Source organism: Miscanthus floridulus, chromosome 9 (assembly GCF_019320115.1).
Source record: "Miscanthus floridulus cultivar M001 chromosome 9, ASM1932011v1, whole genome shotgun sequence".
NCBI lineage: Eukaryota > Viridiplantae > Streptophyta > Magnoliopsida > Poales > Poaceae > Miscanthus > Miscanthus floridulus.
In genome coordinates, this window is record NC_089588.1 from 123,989,723 (window position 1) to 124,004,869 (window position 15,147).

General features: G+C 50.4%; 1 pseudogene; it reads left to right on the forward strand.

The window, feature by feature from the left end:
- The window catches only part of LOC136480825 (disease resistance protein Pik-1-like), a 62,471-nt pseudogene extending 48,056 nt beyond the window's left edge, over nt 1-14,415 (forward strand).
- The last annotated feature ends 732 nt before the right edge of the window (nt 14,416-15,147 follow it).

Sequence of the window (15,147 nt, forward strand, 5' to 3'; positions counted from 1 at the left end):
ATCGCCGCCACCTCTCGCGTTGTCAGTACGGCTATTGTCGTCGAACGCGAGGAAACTGGACACGCCTACAAGGTGCAACGTCCGGTCTATTTCATCAGCGAGGTACTTAATGAGCCCAAAACTCGTTATCCTCAGGTGCAAAAGCTGTTATATGCAATTTTGATTACCTCACGCAAGCTCCGACATTACTTCGAATACTACAAGATCGCCGTGGTCACAGAGTTCCCTCTGGGGGATATTCTCCGCAATAAAGAGGCCAATGGTCGTATCATCAAGTGGGCCGTTGAGCTCGGCACTTACTCCATTGACTTCAGAAGCAGACCAACCGTTAAGTCACAGGCGCTTGCTGATTTCATCGCCGAGTGGACCGAGATCCAAGAACCCATTGCCGCCACTTGCCCCGAGCACTGGGTGATGTACTTCGACGGCGCCCTTAACATCAATGGTGCTGGTGCGGGTATTCTGTTCATCACGCCGACAAAGGATAAACTCCGATATGTTCTTCGCATACATTTTCTGGCCTCCAACAACGCCGCGGAGTACGAAGCATGTCTCCATGGTCTCCGTATAGCCGTCGAGCTCGGCGTCAAACGCCTCATGGTATACGGGGATTCCGCGCTGGTTATCAACCAACTCAATAAGGATTGGTCCTGTTCTAGTGAGAAAATGGACGCATACTGCGCCGAAATTAGAAAAATTGAAGGGAAATTCTACGGTATCGAGTACCACCACGTGGTACGGGATCAAAACCAACCAGCCGACCAGCTATCAAAGATAGGATCTTCTCAGTGCCGTGGCTCCACCAGGGGTTTTCGTCCAAGACCTCCTGGCACCATCTATAAAAGAAGATAAGGAAGTTGTAGAAGTACCCCCCGCCGAGCAGTTGGTACTCGCGGTACCTTTGCCGGTCGCCGATTGGAGGGAACAGTTCATCAAATACCTCTCCAGCGACGAAACACCCGCCGACAAAATCGAATCCGAACGACTAATTCGCCGAAGTAAGCATTACGTGCTGGTAGACGGTAGCCTGATGAGGAAAAGTGCCAAGGAAGGAATACTGCAAAAGTGCATCATCCAAGACGACGGTGTGAAGCTACTTTCCGAAATTCACTCTGGTTCCTGTGGCAATCACGCGGCTTCGAGAACACTGGTCGGCAAAGCTTTCTGGGCAGGTTTTTACTGGCCCACGGCCATTACCGATGCAGAAGATCTCGTTCGACGATGTGAGGGGTGTCAGTTTTTTGCCAAGCAAATACATGTACCGGCACAAGAACTACAGACCATTCCAGCTTCCTGGCCATTCGCATGCTGGGGACTGGATATGATCGGGCCTTTCAAACCAGCGCCAGGAGGTTTCCGGTATGTGTACGTCGCCATTGATAAGTTCTCCAAGTGGATCGAGTACAAACCACTCGTCGCAGCTACTGCTAAGAAAGCAGTCGAGCTCTTTGAAGACATCGTACACAGATTCGGTCTCCCGAACAGCATCATCACCGACCTCGGGACAACTTTTACCGGCCATCATTTTTGGGACTTCTGCGAAGACAGGTGCATCTCTGTTAAATACGTTTCCGTTGCTCATCCTAGAGCTAACGGCCAGGTCGAGCGGGCTAATGGTATGATCCTCGACGCCCTCAAAAAAGGCTCTATCAAAGAGAAGAAAAGCATCCGGGCAGATGGCTCAAAGAACTACCAGCTGTGGTCTGGGGACTGCGCACTCAAGCTAGTCGCAGTACCGGCGTATCTCCATATTTTATGGTCTACGGCTCAGAGGCCATACTCCCAGCGGATATTGCATTCCGAGCACCTAGAGTAGAAAATTATGATGAAGAGCAAGCCACAGCTGTTCGGACAGAAGACATTGATCGGGCTGAGGAAGAACGTCTGATTACTTGCGTTCGCACAGCCAAGTACCTCGAAGGTCTGCGGAGGTATTACAACCGTAACGTCAAAGGTCATTCGTTCGCGATCGGCGACCTCGTCTTACGTCGGAAACAAAAAACCGAAGGGCTTCACAAGCTGTCTTCGCCCTGGGAGGGCCCTTACGTCGTCAAAGGTGTTACTCGGCCAGGGTCTTATCGCTTATGTGACTTAGATGGACTCGATGTTCCCAACTCCTGGCACATAGAGCACCTTATACGTTTCTACCCCTGAAATAACACAGATATGTATTCTTTACTTTCATATTAATAAAGTTCTGGTCTCCATAATTTTCCTCCATTTTTTCATCCATTATAAGTTTCACTTATCGCCATCGGGCTATACGCCACTCATGGCGATCTCCAATACGTTCGCCAAACGCCAATTCGCCGAACACGTTAACTCCAAAATCGCCGAACACGATTACTCCAAAATCGCCGAACACGATTTCTCCAATTCGCCGAACACGTTAACTCCAAAAATCGCCGAACACGATTTCTCCAATTCGCCGAACACGTTAACTCCAAAAATCGCCAACACGATTACTCCAAAAATCGCCGAACACGATTCTCCAATTCGCCGAACACGTTAACTCCAAAATCGCCGAACACGTTAACTCCAAAAATCGCCGAACACGATTCTCCAATCGCCGAACACGTTAACCCAATCGCCGAACACGATTTCTCCAAAAATCGCCTACTATGTTTTCTCCGGGTCACATAGGTTTTCCTACTAAAACAACGACGATTTTGCGCTCCAAATTTCGAAACATAGCCCGCCGATCGTCGAGCAGCACACGTTTTTCCTTCTGTTTTCTATGGAGAAGACCCAGTCTCCGACTACATCCTACACGTGCTTAGGGGCTCCGCGCTCTGCGTTACGGTTGGTCGGCTGTGGTTCCTTGGCCATGCCTGTTCATCCTACACGTGTCAGGGTCTCTGCGCTCGACGTTATGGACTATGGGCTAGTCAAGGCCTAGATTTCAGGCATGAACTAACTGCTCGGACGCCACTTTAACTATTTTTCTCGCCAAGTTACTCAAGTTGGCTGCTGGGCAGCACGTTTTTTCGCACTGATAACTCCGGAGGACACCAAGGCTCTAACATCCCACCAAACGTGCTATGAGCTCCGTGCTCTGCGTGTTGGGCGGTAGGCCACGGTCTTATGATAACGCTTGTTTTTCCAACATACGCATGGGCTCCGCGTTACGGATTACGGCCTAGCTAAGGCATCAAGTTTAGTGAAAACTAACTGATCGAACACTGCTTATATTATGCATAACTGCATCGGGTTGATAATACAACGATTCTTCATCGCCAGATAAATCAAGTGTTACAGGCGGTAATATCCGGGCAGTTTGTTAAGCTTCGCCAACAGTTTCTGTTTCGCCAAACAGGTCTATATCGCCGACAAGCATTTTTGCTACATCCTCAACATCATCCTCCAGCTGCTGGGTTTGCGCGTCGCTCAGCCCATCGGCGAACCCACCACCTATCGACTGGATGTCGACAGACGGATAATGGGACCGAACCACTGCAAGGGCATGAGTAGCGAGCGGTCAAAACAGCGTCGCGGTTGAAGTTTTTGAAGTTCTCCCACGCTGCCTTGCATCTCTGAATGATGGTGTCTGGCCCTTGCTGCCTACTATCAGGACAGGGCGCCGGTTCAACGTCGACGCAGTCGAGTACTGGTTTTATTGCGGCGGTTATAGTGTTGAAGTTGTCCTTCTGGACTTTGGCTTCCTGCACCAGCACATCGAACTGTGCCTTGGTTTTATGTCGATAATCTACAAGAATTACAATGGTTCGTCACGACAAAAAAGTATTACGACATTACTTCCGATCAGGGGGTACCTACCTTTCAATTCTTCGGCCAGTTTATCTGCTCGCTCCGACTCTTTCGCTTTCTCTTGTCGGATTTGCTCGACGGTCTGGCGAAGCTGGTTGAGTTCTGCATCTTGCTCTGCAAGCACAACAGTTAAAAAAATGAACGGCCAACTACTGCAAAGTACATTATGTGAAAAAGAATACCGGATTTCAGCTTGGATACATCCTCGAACTGCTGGCACTTCCGGTCGAGCTGCTTCGGTTTTACTTTTGAGTTCTCCGTTTTTCTTGCCCAACTGCTCGGACATATTTTTTAGTTCCTCGGATACAATCGCCAGCTGCTCGGATGTCTTCTTCAGCTGCTCGGATGCAGCCGTTAGTCGCTCGGACAGAACCCCCTTCTGATGTTCAAGGTCCCGCGAGTTCGACTCCGCAAGGTCCCGCTCGCGCTGGGCCCTCTGAATACTTTTCTTCGAAAGACTTAACGCCTCCCGGAGTCTCTTATTTTCCTCGGCGAGGGGCTCCATCCTCTTCATCAGTTGGTGCCGTTGATCGGCTGTTCGAGCTATCCCCTGCGGATTAACAATGCAAGAGATAAACCTTGATCTCCAACAACATATATCAGTGTTCCAGGTGCGGTACTCACCTCGATTTGAGTCATAACTCCAGCAACGGCGGATTTCAACCTCTTTATTTCCCTGGTGGTGTTTTCTTCCTCGACGACTACTACCTCTTCCCTGCGTTTTCGGAGAATCCGGATGGACTGGGGTTTAGGTGCGGCACGCTCGATCTCCACAACCTCAGTCCTCCTCCGCCGTCGCTTGAGGCACCACTGGGGGGCTCTGTGGTCGGACTGCTGCTCCGACCACTCCTGGCATCCCTGTGGGTGACGACGTTTGCTCCTCGGCCGTTGATGGAGTTGCATCCTTAGCCTCCGGCGCATCAACAACAGCTGCAGTTTCCGCTTCCAAAGTATCGACTTTTTCGGTCGTAGCCTCGGTTGCGGTCGCCGACGCGCCTGTCGTGTGCGCCAACGATTCACCATCGCCAGGACTGCTGGCAGCGGCGGCTGGCCCGTCCTCTGTTCGTCGAGCACTCGGGGACTCCTGGACGGGAGCAGTTGTCATTTTTTCTTCTGAGGTCACGGGCCTCGGCGTCGCCCTGCGTAATATCGGCTTCTCAGTAACCAAGAGAAATCAAGGAACAATATTATTACTCCAAGGCAAATATACTTACGGTTTGGTCTTCCGATTGATTTTCTTGAATCGGCGATGCCTGCCTGATCCCCCAGGCGCGGCTGCTTGGTCTGCTTTATGGGAGGACTCCTGCGCCTCTGCAGCGGGCTGCCGCTCTTCTTGGTGCCCGGGGCCCCCCCTTCTGTGCGTTGTTCTGCGGTTATCCCCTCTTGTTGCTCGGGGACTTCGGTAGTTTGCATCGCCGGACTTCCGTCATTGCTCGAACATAACTTTCCCTTGCTTGCTGCTTGGGAGCTTCAGCATCCGCCGATGCCTCCGTCGTGCTCGGCGGAAGCGCTGACTGGTCCTCGTCATCGTCCGACCACTCTAGCACAGCGTTCTTCGTGGCCGAACTGTTCGGTCTTCACCAAGAGAGATGCTGCCTGGTTTGTGTGCATGAGAGCTTGCGGTTTTTCTCCTTTTTTGGACCGGCTCGTCTACTGCCGGTCTTTTCCCGTGGACCTTCTCTGATACTGGGGATGGACTATCCGACGAGGAGCTCGGCTCCTCCTCTTCGGGCTGTAGCGGCCGCCGAATGTCTACTCCTTTAGGCCAATCGGCTCTCGGCACGTTTGAAAAGTATATTGCCCTATCCTGCGAATGGATCTTTTCATAAGTAAGTCAGTCCTATGCTCGGCAATTGATGCCTGATCGATGCGAAGTGAAAGGGTTACCTGAGGAGGTGGATTGCTGCAGTTGAAAGCCTTCGTTCCTTTTGGCCAGCTGAATGAGACATTGGAAGTAAATAGATCCATGGCACGGTCTATTACTTCTTTCTTCGTCAGACGGTCCGTGTTTTCCTCGGGTACCGTCGTTATCACCTTTAAAGTCGAACGCCGGGTGGGCCCTCTCTTTGCTAGGGTTGGACGCGCCGCACTATGAAGCTAGCTGCAACCAGTTCACCCCTAAGCTCCACGCCCTTAATCAAGTCCAGAAGTTCCATTACTTGCTCCATGTCAGCGTTGTTGGGTCTCTCCGACCAGTTACTATGGTTAACCGGGATGTGATGGACGTCGCATCGAATCATTGGGTGACTTTGTTTGATATAGAACCATCTGGCGTTCCAACCTTTCAGGGAGGTATTCAGCGGAACGTTGATGTATTCGCTGGCCATCCCATCCCTGAGCTATAGGTACACGCCGCCGACCACCTTTGAACCGCTGCCCCCCTTCTTCTTCAGACAGAACAGGTGCCTGAAGAGGTTGAAGTGTGGAAGAATACCGAGAAACGCCTCGCAGAAATGGATAAAGATGGACACATGCAGTATGGTGTTGGGGTGCAGATTGCAGAGGCTAATCGCCCAAAACTCCATAAGATCCCTCAGAAAGGGGTGGACAGGAAACCCTAATCCTCGCCAAAAATAATCTTCAAATACTACAGCCTCATCAGTATGAGGTGTTGGGAAGGGCTCACCAATAGCCGGCCGCCATCCGGCAGTAAGGTGGTCTGACAGCACGCCCGCCGCCACCATCCTGTTTAGATCCACCACCCCCGTTTTCGACGGCACCCATTCCTCGTCGCGGCTGGCTCCGGTGGCCGCCTTCCTCGGCTTTGCGGCTCCTTTTTCGGCGCCATTTCCTCTAGGATTGGTCCTAGGTTGGAGGCGAGTGCTCGCGTTGGTGCGGAATGTGGAGCGCAGGGAGTGCGAAGGCAGGAAGCAGGGCGGATTGACAGAGGTAGGAGGCGATGTGTGTGGCGGCGCGGTTATAAAGCACTTTCCCCACTTTCCCTTGAATCTGAGGGTTTTTGGGAAACCATTCCCGCGATCAGCGCTACTTCGACTCCTCCAAAATGGTTTAATGGGCCGCAACTTGGGCTATCACGTCACAGTAGCCCACGTCGCTCATTTATCGTCGCCACCTATTCTCCGATTTCTCCGCATTTTAATGAGGCTCAGTAACCGATACTACACAGCCATTACTCCGATTTTTTCACCACGGCTTGATTTATCCGATATCTACGCCAGAAACACGGGGACTGGCTACTTGCTCGGACGGTTTACTAATTTCTGAGCCTGGCACCACGTGACTACGTCACCTACTGTCAGGCTCGGGGACTAAGTGGGCACACTTCACCTTGCGGTGAATGTGTTTGTTTTTCATCTCGAGGCTATGCTCGGGAACTGGCTACCTGCTCGGTTGGTTCACTATTTTCTGAGCCTGGCACCACAGTGACTACGTCACCTACTGTCAGGCTCGGGGACTAAGTGGGCACACTTCACCTTGCGGTGAATGTGTTTGTTTCTTCTGAAAGACTCCGAGCCTCTAAAAGATAAAACCAGGTATCTTTACCCTCGTTGTCGGACTCTAAGTGGGCACACTTCATTTTACCATGCAGGAATTTTCAATTTTGGACTTGAGCTCCTTACACCCTTATGACAAGCCGTGCTCAGAACACACTGCTCGGCGATGCTGCACGCTGCTCGGCAGCTGCTCACAACTGCTCGGCGACTCATTATGGTGGTCGGACCATGATTTGGACAGCTTGGTTTTGGTTCGCACCTGCTTGGAAAAGCTCAAGACAGGCGTTGCACAACGGGTACAAGGCGCTCGGGGACTAGCTGTGGGGGGTACGACCCCGGATACCCACGGCAGGCCACATGGGCTACGCCTCCAGGGGCGGCCCAGCCCACGAGAAGGAGCCTTGCGGGGCACGATTCTGCTCGGTGACTCCCGCAAGGCACGGGGAGGATATCCTGAAGATGTTACGAGATCTGATAGGATACGTACGATCCCATGTTTCTTGTAATCTGTTATTACTTTTCGGTTATCTCTCAGATCTAACCGACTTGTAACCTTGCCCCCAGGACTATATAAGGCGGGCAGGGACCCCCTACGAAATCACGGCAAATCATACGATAGCTAATACAAACCAACAGACCATAGGAGTAAGGTATTACGTCATACTGATGGCCTGAACCTGTATAACTCGTGTGTCTCTGTTACCTTCTTGTTCTTGATTACACGCTCCTCTGCCGATCAATCTACCATCGCGGGATACCCCTCGGTGGACTGCCGATGAACATGGGCCAACATGTGTATGGGGCAGCCATCATTCCATAAGGATTGAACCCATCTATTGCCAGCACAACACGTACATTACGAGCCACTTTAGCTTTCTCATGATGAATGCAATCAAAGTGGGTCCATGCTTCACCATCGGATGCATGTACCATCCTGTTAGGATTGTATTGTTTGCCATTTTTGTGCCATGTCATCTGTTTTGCGGATTCCTCGGTCATGTATAGCCGTTGGATCCTTGGTATGAATGGAAGGTGTCGTAGGATTGACACGGGAATATCAAGCTGCCTCTTCTGGCCATCACCAGAATCTACCTCCAGGAACCTAGAGGATTTACACTTTGGACAATACTTTGCTTCCACGTATTCTTTCCTAAATGGGACGCACCCCTTCGGGCAAGCATGTATCTGCTCATACGGCATCTTAAGTGCACAAAGGAGTTTCTGTGACTCGTGCATGCTCTTTGGCAGAAGGTGACCCTCCGGAAGCAGGCTGCCAATAACTGTCAACATACCATCGATGGCGTCTCGAATTAGGCTATACTGGGACTTTAACTCCATTATGCGTCCAATGGAATCCAGTTGAGAAACCTTTGTCTGGCCATGAAGGGGTTTTTGTGCCGCGGCAAACATGTCATAGAACGCCTTTGCGGTTGCCTCTGGCTCCTCCTCCGTACGTCCTTCAGCGAACTGTGCCTCGTGATAGTCATTTAACATGTCTGCTACCCCCGCATCAGCATCATAATCCTCGACGCGTGGTCTCACCACCTCCTCTCTCATACGATCGGCTTCACCATGGTAGACCCACCGGGTATAGTCTGCCGTAAATCCATTCTTCCAAAGATGTTCCCCCATGACCTTCTTCGTTTGTCTTTTCCTGTTTGCACATTTGTTGTAGGGACAACAAATTTTACTCGCTCCTTTAGTAGCCACACCAAATGCCCGTTCCAAGAAAGCATCGGTCTTGTCGATCCATTCATTGGTGACCTGACCCAGACTTGCGCAGCCCGTGTACATCCACTCATGGTCCTCCATCCTCTAACATATATAGCGACGAGTAATATAAACATCAATTGCATCTACACGACGTTCCTACTATCTAATAGGTGAGGATAAGTCCTAATCCCACGCGAGGATCCATAGATGAGGTTAGTTTCCATGCTCTGCTCCTATCCGAGATAGAATTTCGGTAGCACCTCCCCGCTGTTCTCCAAATACACGTCCTGCTAGGGAGAGTGTGTATCCGGAGAACAAAAGGGAGATGATGCCAAAACTCTATCTTGGATCGGAGCAGACCATGGAAACTAACCCCACCTATGTATCTATGGGCTATCCAAAAAACGTGGACAATTCGAAACATATACGGTTTTAGATATGGAAATATCTGCATATTTCCAACCGTATCTCTTTCGAACGGGAGACGCCTAACTGGGTTACGTGATCTACGATCATGATATGGAAAGAGGGGTTATACCTAGGGTGGCGGTGGAGTCAGGCTAGCAGGGCCGTGGCGGGTCGGTGCAGTGGTGAGGCGATGCGGTGCAGGCAGACCCACAGCGGCGAGGAAGGCGATCAGGGTCACCGAGGTACTCCGGCTCTGCTCCGACGGGTTCTTCTCTGCAAAAAAAAGAAACATAAAACTATTGATACAAAATTTTGGCAGCACCTCCCCTGCACGGTGAGGTTTCCAAAACCTACAAGAAAACCAACGGCACGACATGCACATATATTAATTTATGACAAACATCAATCCATGCATCCACAATCCATCCATGCTAAACCTTAGATTTGCAACTGTGCACCATAACCAGCGTCCACGAAGGCACCCTAACCAGGACATCTTAATGTATTCATGCATCCACATCCATCAGGCGGAGACGGCATAGGGGCTCACCACTGCAGAATGGCGACCGAGATGGCCGGATGAGAAGGCGTCGTTGCTTCGGTGGCCTACTTCTCTTCCTCCTTCTTCCTCCCCTCCTCCTCCTCCTCTCTTTCTCCTCCTCCTCCAGTGGCACGGCGTGGGGGGCAGCGTGGGCACGTTTGCGGTGCTGGCGCGGGCAGGGGCGGCGCTGGCGTGGGCGCGCGGGCAGGGGTGGAGCTGGCGCGGGCGTACGGGCGCACGGGCAGGGGCGGCACTGGCGCGGGCGTAGGCGCGCGGGTGGCGCTGGCACGAGCGCACGGGCGGGGGCGGTGGCGGCGCTGGCGCGGGTGTGGGCAGCGGCGGTGTGTGTGGGCCGGTCCAGTCGGCGGGGTTAAATCCCCCCTTTGCCGAGTGCCCCCGATCTGGCACTCGGCAAAGGTTTTTTTTATGTTTTTTAATTCTTTGCCAAGTGCCACCTGGCCTGGCACTCGGCAAGGAGGGGTTTTTTTTAAAAAAAATTCTTTGTCGAGTGCCCCCGATCTGGCACTCGGCAAAGTATTTTTTTCATTTTTTAAAATTCTTTGCCGAGTACCAACCGGGCTGGCACTCGGTAAAGAGGGTTTTTTTTAAAAAAAATTAAAAATCTTTGCCGAGTGCCAGCTGTCCTGACACTCGGCAAAGAGGCTCCTTTGCCGAGTGTCATTTTTTGACATTCGGCTAACCATATTTTTTTTACTTTTGACCTCCAAACTTTTTCTACAGTCCTCATACAATACCTGGTACTCCATGTTCCAATGTAGCACATTTCTTGAACTTTTTCTATATTTCTTTAATTTATTTTATTTAATTGAATTTTTTTGGATAATTCAAATTATAACTGCTAGTCATTCGAATAATGAAAAAAATGAATGGAAAAATGATATTCATGTTATTTAGTATAATGTGAGGCCGTATCCAGGAACAGACCACCAATTTCGAACATCTTATTCACGAAACATGACCACGAACTTGCGGTCGAGTTGTTTTTAAATTCTATAAAAAGCAAACCAAGTCTGAAAATCATGAAACTAGTCAAGATGTCAAGATATCATATGTGGAGGCTGTGATAAAAAATTGAGGAGGTTTCGCGCAAGTTTGTCATGTACGATGCTTACCACCTCGTCGGCCTCTTCATGAAATCATGAAACTTCTTCGGAGATTCTTCGGTTTGCAAGCATCGTACGTGAAAACTTGCGCGAAACATTCTCATTTTTTTTATCACAGCCTTCACATATGATATCATGACATCTTGACAAGTTTCATGATTTTTGGACTTTGTTTGCTTTTTTATAGAATTTAAAAACAACTCGACCACAAGTTCGTGGTCATGTTTCGAGAACAAGATGTTCGAAATTGGTGGTCTGTTCCTGGATATGGCCTCACAATATACTAAATAACATGAATATCATTTTCCATTCATTTTTTTCATTATTCAAATGACTAGCTGTTATAATTTGAATTATCCAAGAAAATTCAATTAAATAAAATAAATTAAAGAAATATAGAAAAAGTCCGAGAAATGTGCCACATTAGAACATGGAGTACCAGGTATTGTACGAGGACTGCAGAAAAAGTTTGGAGGTTAAAAGTGAAAAAAAATATGGTTTGCCGAGTGTAAGGATAAGACACTCAGCAAAGGATTAACGGCGCCTGCCGGCCGTTAACGGAGGCGGCCCTTTGCCGAGTGTTCTGGTTTGCCGAGTGCCGAGCCGTCCTGACACTCGGCAAACTACCTCTTTGCTGAGTGTTATTGTTTGACGAGTGCTCCGCACTCGGCAAACAACCTCTTTGGCGAGTGCCAGTTGTTTGCCGAGTGCTTTCTCTCTGGCACTCGGCAAACAGCCTCTTTACCGAGTGCCCGATAAAAAGCACTCGGCAAAGTCTGGGGCACTCGACAAAGAAGCCGTCTCCGGTAGTGTATGGCACGTGCGGCTGGATGGGCTTCTGAGCAGTAGGTAGTGTATGGCACGTGCGGCTGGATGGGCTTCTGAGCAGTAGTAATAATTATCCGTCGTTGAAACCACTTCCCGAGGGTGTGCCGAGGCGTCGAATACTGACCACAACTCATGCCAATGCCATAGCTGAGAAATGTCATCTCACTAAATTCGACAACCGAGGCGCGCATGTATCTACCGATACGCTGGTATCAATGATGAGGATTATGCTGCCGCGCTATCAAGGACAGTACGTTATCAGAAGAATGTCCTGAGCATACTTGATAAGAAAGCCCTGAGCGGATTTCCAGCTCGTATGTTTGTCGATCTGTTGCTGCCCATCAAGATTGCCGAGATGTGCTGTGGTATGCCACTAGCAGTTGAGTGTTTGTCGTCAGCAGTGGCGAGCAGCATAGATTACCATGACCTGGAGTGGAATGATATTATTCGACACGTGGCAGGCATCCGAAATGACAATGACGTCTTGGACTGGCATGGTTTCCCACTTGAAAGGCGCCTATGGCACGTGCTGCTGGATGGGCTTCTGAGTAGTAGTAATAATTATCCGTCGTTGAAACCACTTGCGGAGAGTCTACGCCTTGGTTACTTCGACCTTCCTCTTCGTCTCAAGACTTGCATGCTGTACTGTAGCATGTACCCAGCAGCCGGCTACTTGAATATTGAAAGGCATGGTCTGGTGAGGAATTGGGTCGCCGAAGGATTTTTTTACCAGCCATCACCAGCAGCACCAGGGGAGGAAGAAGCAGCAGAATGTTGCATTGACGAGCTTCTCTCCAGGGGTCTCCTGCAGCCGGAACCGGAATCATCATCACAAGAGAAGAACAAAGACTACTACAGTGTCCACCCCATGATGCGAGCCTTCCTTGTATGTAGAGCAGAAGAGTTATAATCTTGCTACTTTTCATGAGGACGATAGTTGTTCACCATCCTCGTATGCTGCTGGGGGTCGGTTCCATCGTCGGCTGTCGATCGGTCGGATTCCTGGGAATGCCGGACAGCATTATTTCAGCGATGGATGTATCGCGTACTCGCTCCCTTTTTGTGTATTCTTACCCTTGGCGCCCGGGTGCCGGTCAGTGCCTAGTCCCCTGGGAACAGTTGGATCATTTCCGAGTGCTGAGCATTGAGGGGCTGCCTGCTGGATTACCTCCAGAAACCATTGCCTGGCACATGGGGCGTTCTCAGTGGCTGGGTCTTTTAAGATCTCTACTAGACAAGGGCTCGAACCAAACGCGCCCCCGAAGCAACCGGGTTCCTCTTTGTGATGCTGATCTAGTGGATATCTGTAGTAGGTTGCTCCGGCTGAGGTACCTGGGCCTCAAGGGGACGACCATCAGTGTACTCCCCCCCGCAAATTGAGAGGCTGCAGAATCTGGAGACCCTGGACGTAAGCGACAACAACATCAGAGAGCTGCCGAGAGAAATTGGAAAACTGCACCAGTTGAAGACGTTGGACGTAAGCCACACCAGAGTCAGAGAGCTGCGCTGGTTGTTTCCAAGGTCGGCCTGTACCGTGTTTATTGGTGGTGGTAATAAAGCACTCAAGTTCTCCGCTGACGGAGACTTGCTCATCATGGAATCCTGGAACAAGGGTATTATTTCGTCTTCCCTAGTAAAACCTGCAGAGGAGGACCTGTCCATCGTGCTGTGTGATCATTTGTGTCAACCTCTACCTGTCTCAGGACTCAAGGTTGGCAGCAGAAATATGAGAGTCCCGGTTTGGATCAGACAACACTTGGCTGCTGTTTCCTGCTTGGACATCAGGCTCTGCAAACTGGAGGACGATGACCTTGATTTCCTGTGTAATAAAATGCCCAACCTGCACCTTCTCACACTGAGACTTGAAGTCCTCCCAACAAGGAAACCTATATTCATCACAGGGGAAGGGTTCTCAATGCTGAAGAGCTTCTGCCTAGAATGCCTTTTGCCCATGGTGACCTTCCAACAAGGGGCGATGCCCAAGCTGGAACATCTTGAGTTCAAGTTCTACACCAGCCGAGCATTAACAAGTGAAGACCCTGTGGGGATCAGGCACCTCCTGGCTCCTGAGCCTCAAAAGGGTTGTCTTCCAAAGTTCCCCGAGGTATAAAAGCAACGCTCCGGGTATCAGCATGGTGATTAATAAAGTAAGAGAAGAAGCCAAGGAGCACCCCAACAAGATCACCATTTCCATCAAAGGCAAGGATGAAGAGGTAATCCAGGAGAAGAAGGAGGCCACCACGTCGTCGTCTGCATCAGACAAGATTTCTGAAGAAAACATTGTTACTAGTGGTGGCGCTGGCGGTAGCAGTGGAGCAAGTATGATCGAGACAAGCCTTCCCCCATTCCCTATAATAATGGCAGTGATGATGAAAAGGGAAGCATTATTCCAGTCAAGAGCTACTACCCGTTTGGCGTCACCGAGTGAATTCATCATTCACAGGTAATATATAACTGATGCTGCCTTATTTCAGTATCTTGCGTTATATTGTATCCCCATTCACACATCAGCTGTTAAACGACAACATCTCTAATGCTCGTGTGCTTTGACATATAATTGGCAGGGGTTGATCCTTAACGGCATAACTTTGCGCTGTGGTGGTCTCTTCGTGGAGCTATATATGTATCATCTCGTCCCTGTTTCATGCTTTAATTAATCTATTCAATAAAGATGTAGCACTGTTTCTGTTTCATCACTACATGCAGAAATGACTTGTCAATTTATCGATCCCCTCTGAACAGAGGTGTGTAGATTCAACTGCTGACGCAAGCGATTTTTTTTTTAATTTTAACCCTTTTTTTAATATAATTTTAAATCTAACACTGTCGTTTTTTTAAACTAACACTTTTGGCCGTGCCAATTGCCCTGGCACGGCCAAATGTCTGTGCCGCGCCGTGCATGGTGGCGCGGCACAGGGCTGACGTGGCGCGGGCCGGCCGGGGGGGGGGGCCGGGGGCGCTGACGTGACGGGTCCTGCCGCGCCACCGACCATGGCGCGGCAGTGCCGCGCCCTGATTTGTGGCGCGGCAGGAGCAGATATATACCCTGCGCGCGAGCCCAGCCACCCGCACGCACGCCTACCCTGCCCGCCCGCCCGACGCCCGAACGCCACCGCCGCCGCCGCCAGCCGCCGCCAGCGCCCGCCCGTCCACGCCGCGCACGCGCCCGCCCAGCCTCGCCTTGCCCCGGCCACGCCCGCACGGCCCATCCTCGCCCGCTCGCTCCTAAGGTACCTCCCTCTCGATTTCATATTTTTTTTATTATTATGTAGTATAGTTAGTATTTTTTGTATCTACTATTAGTGTCTTT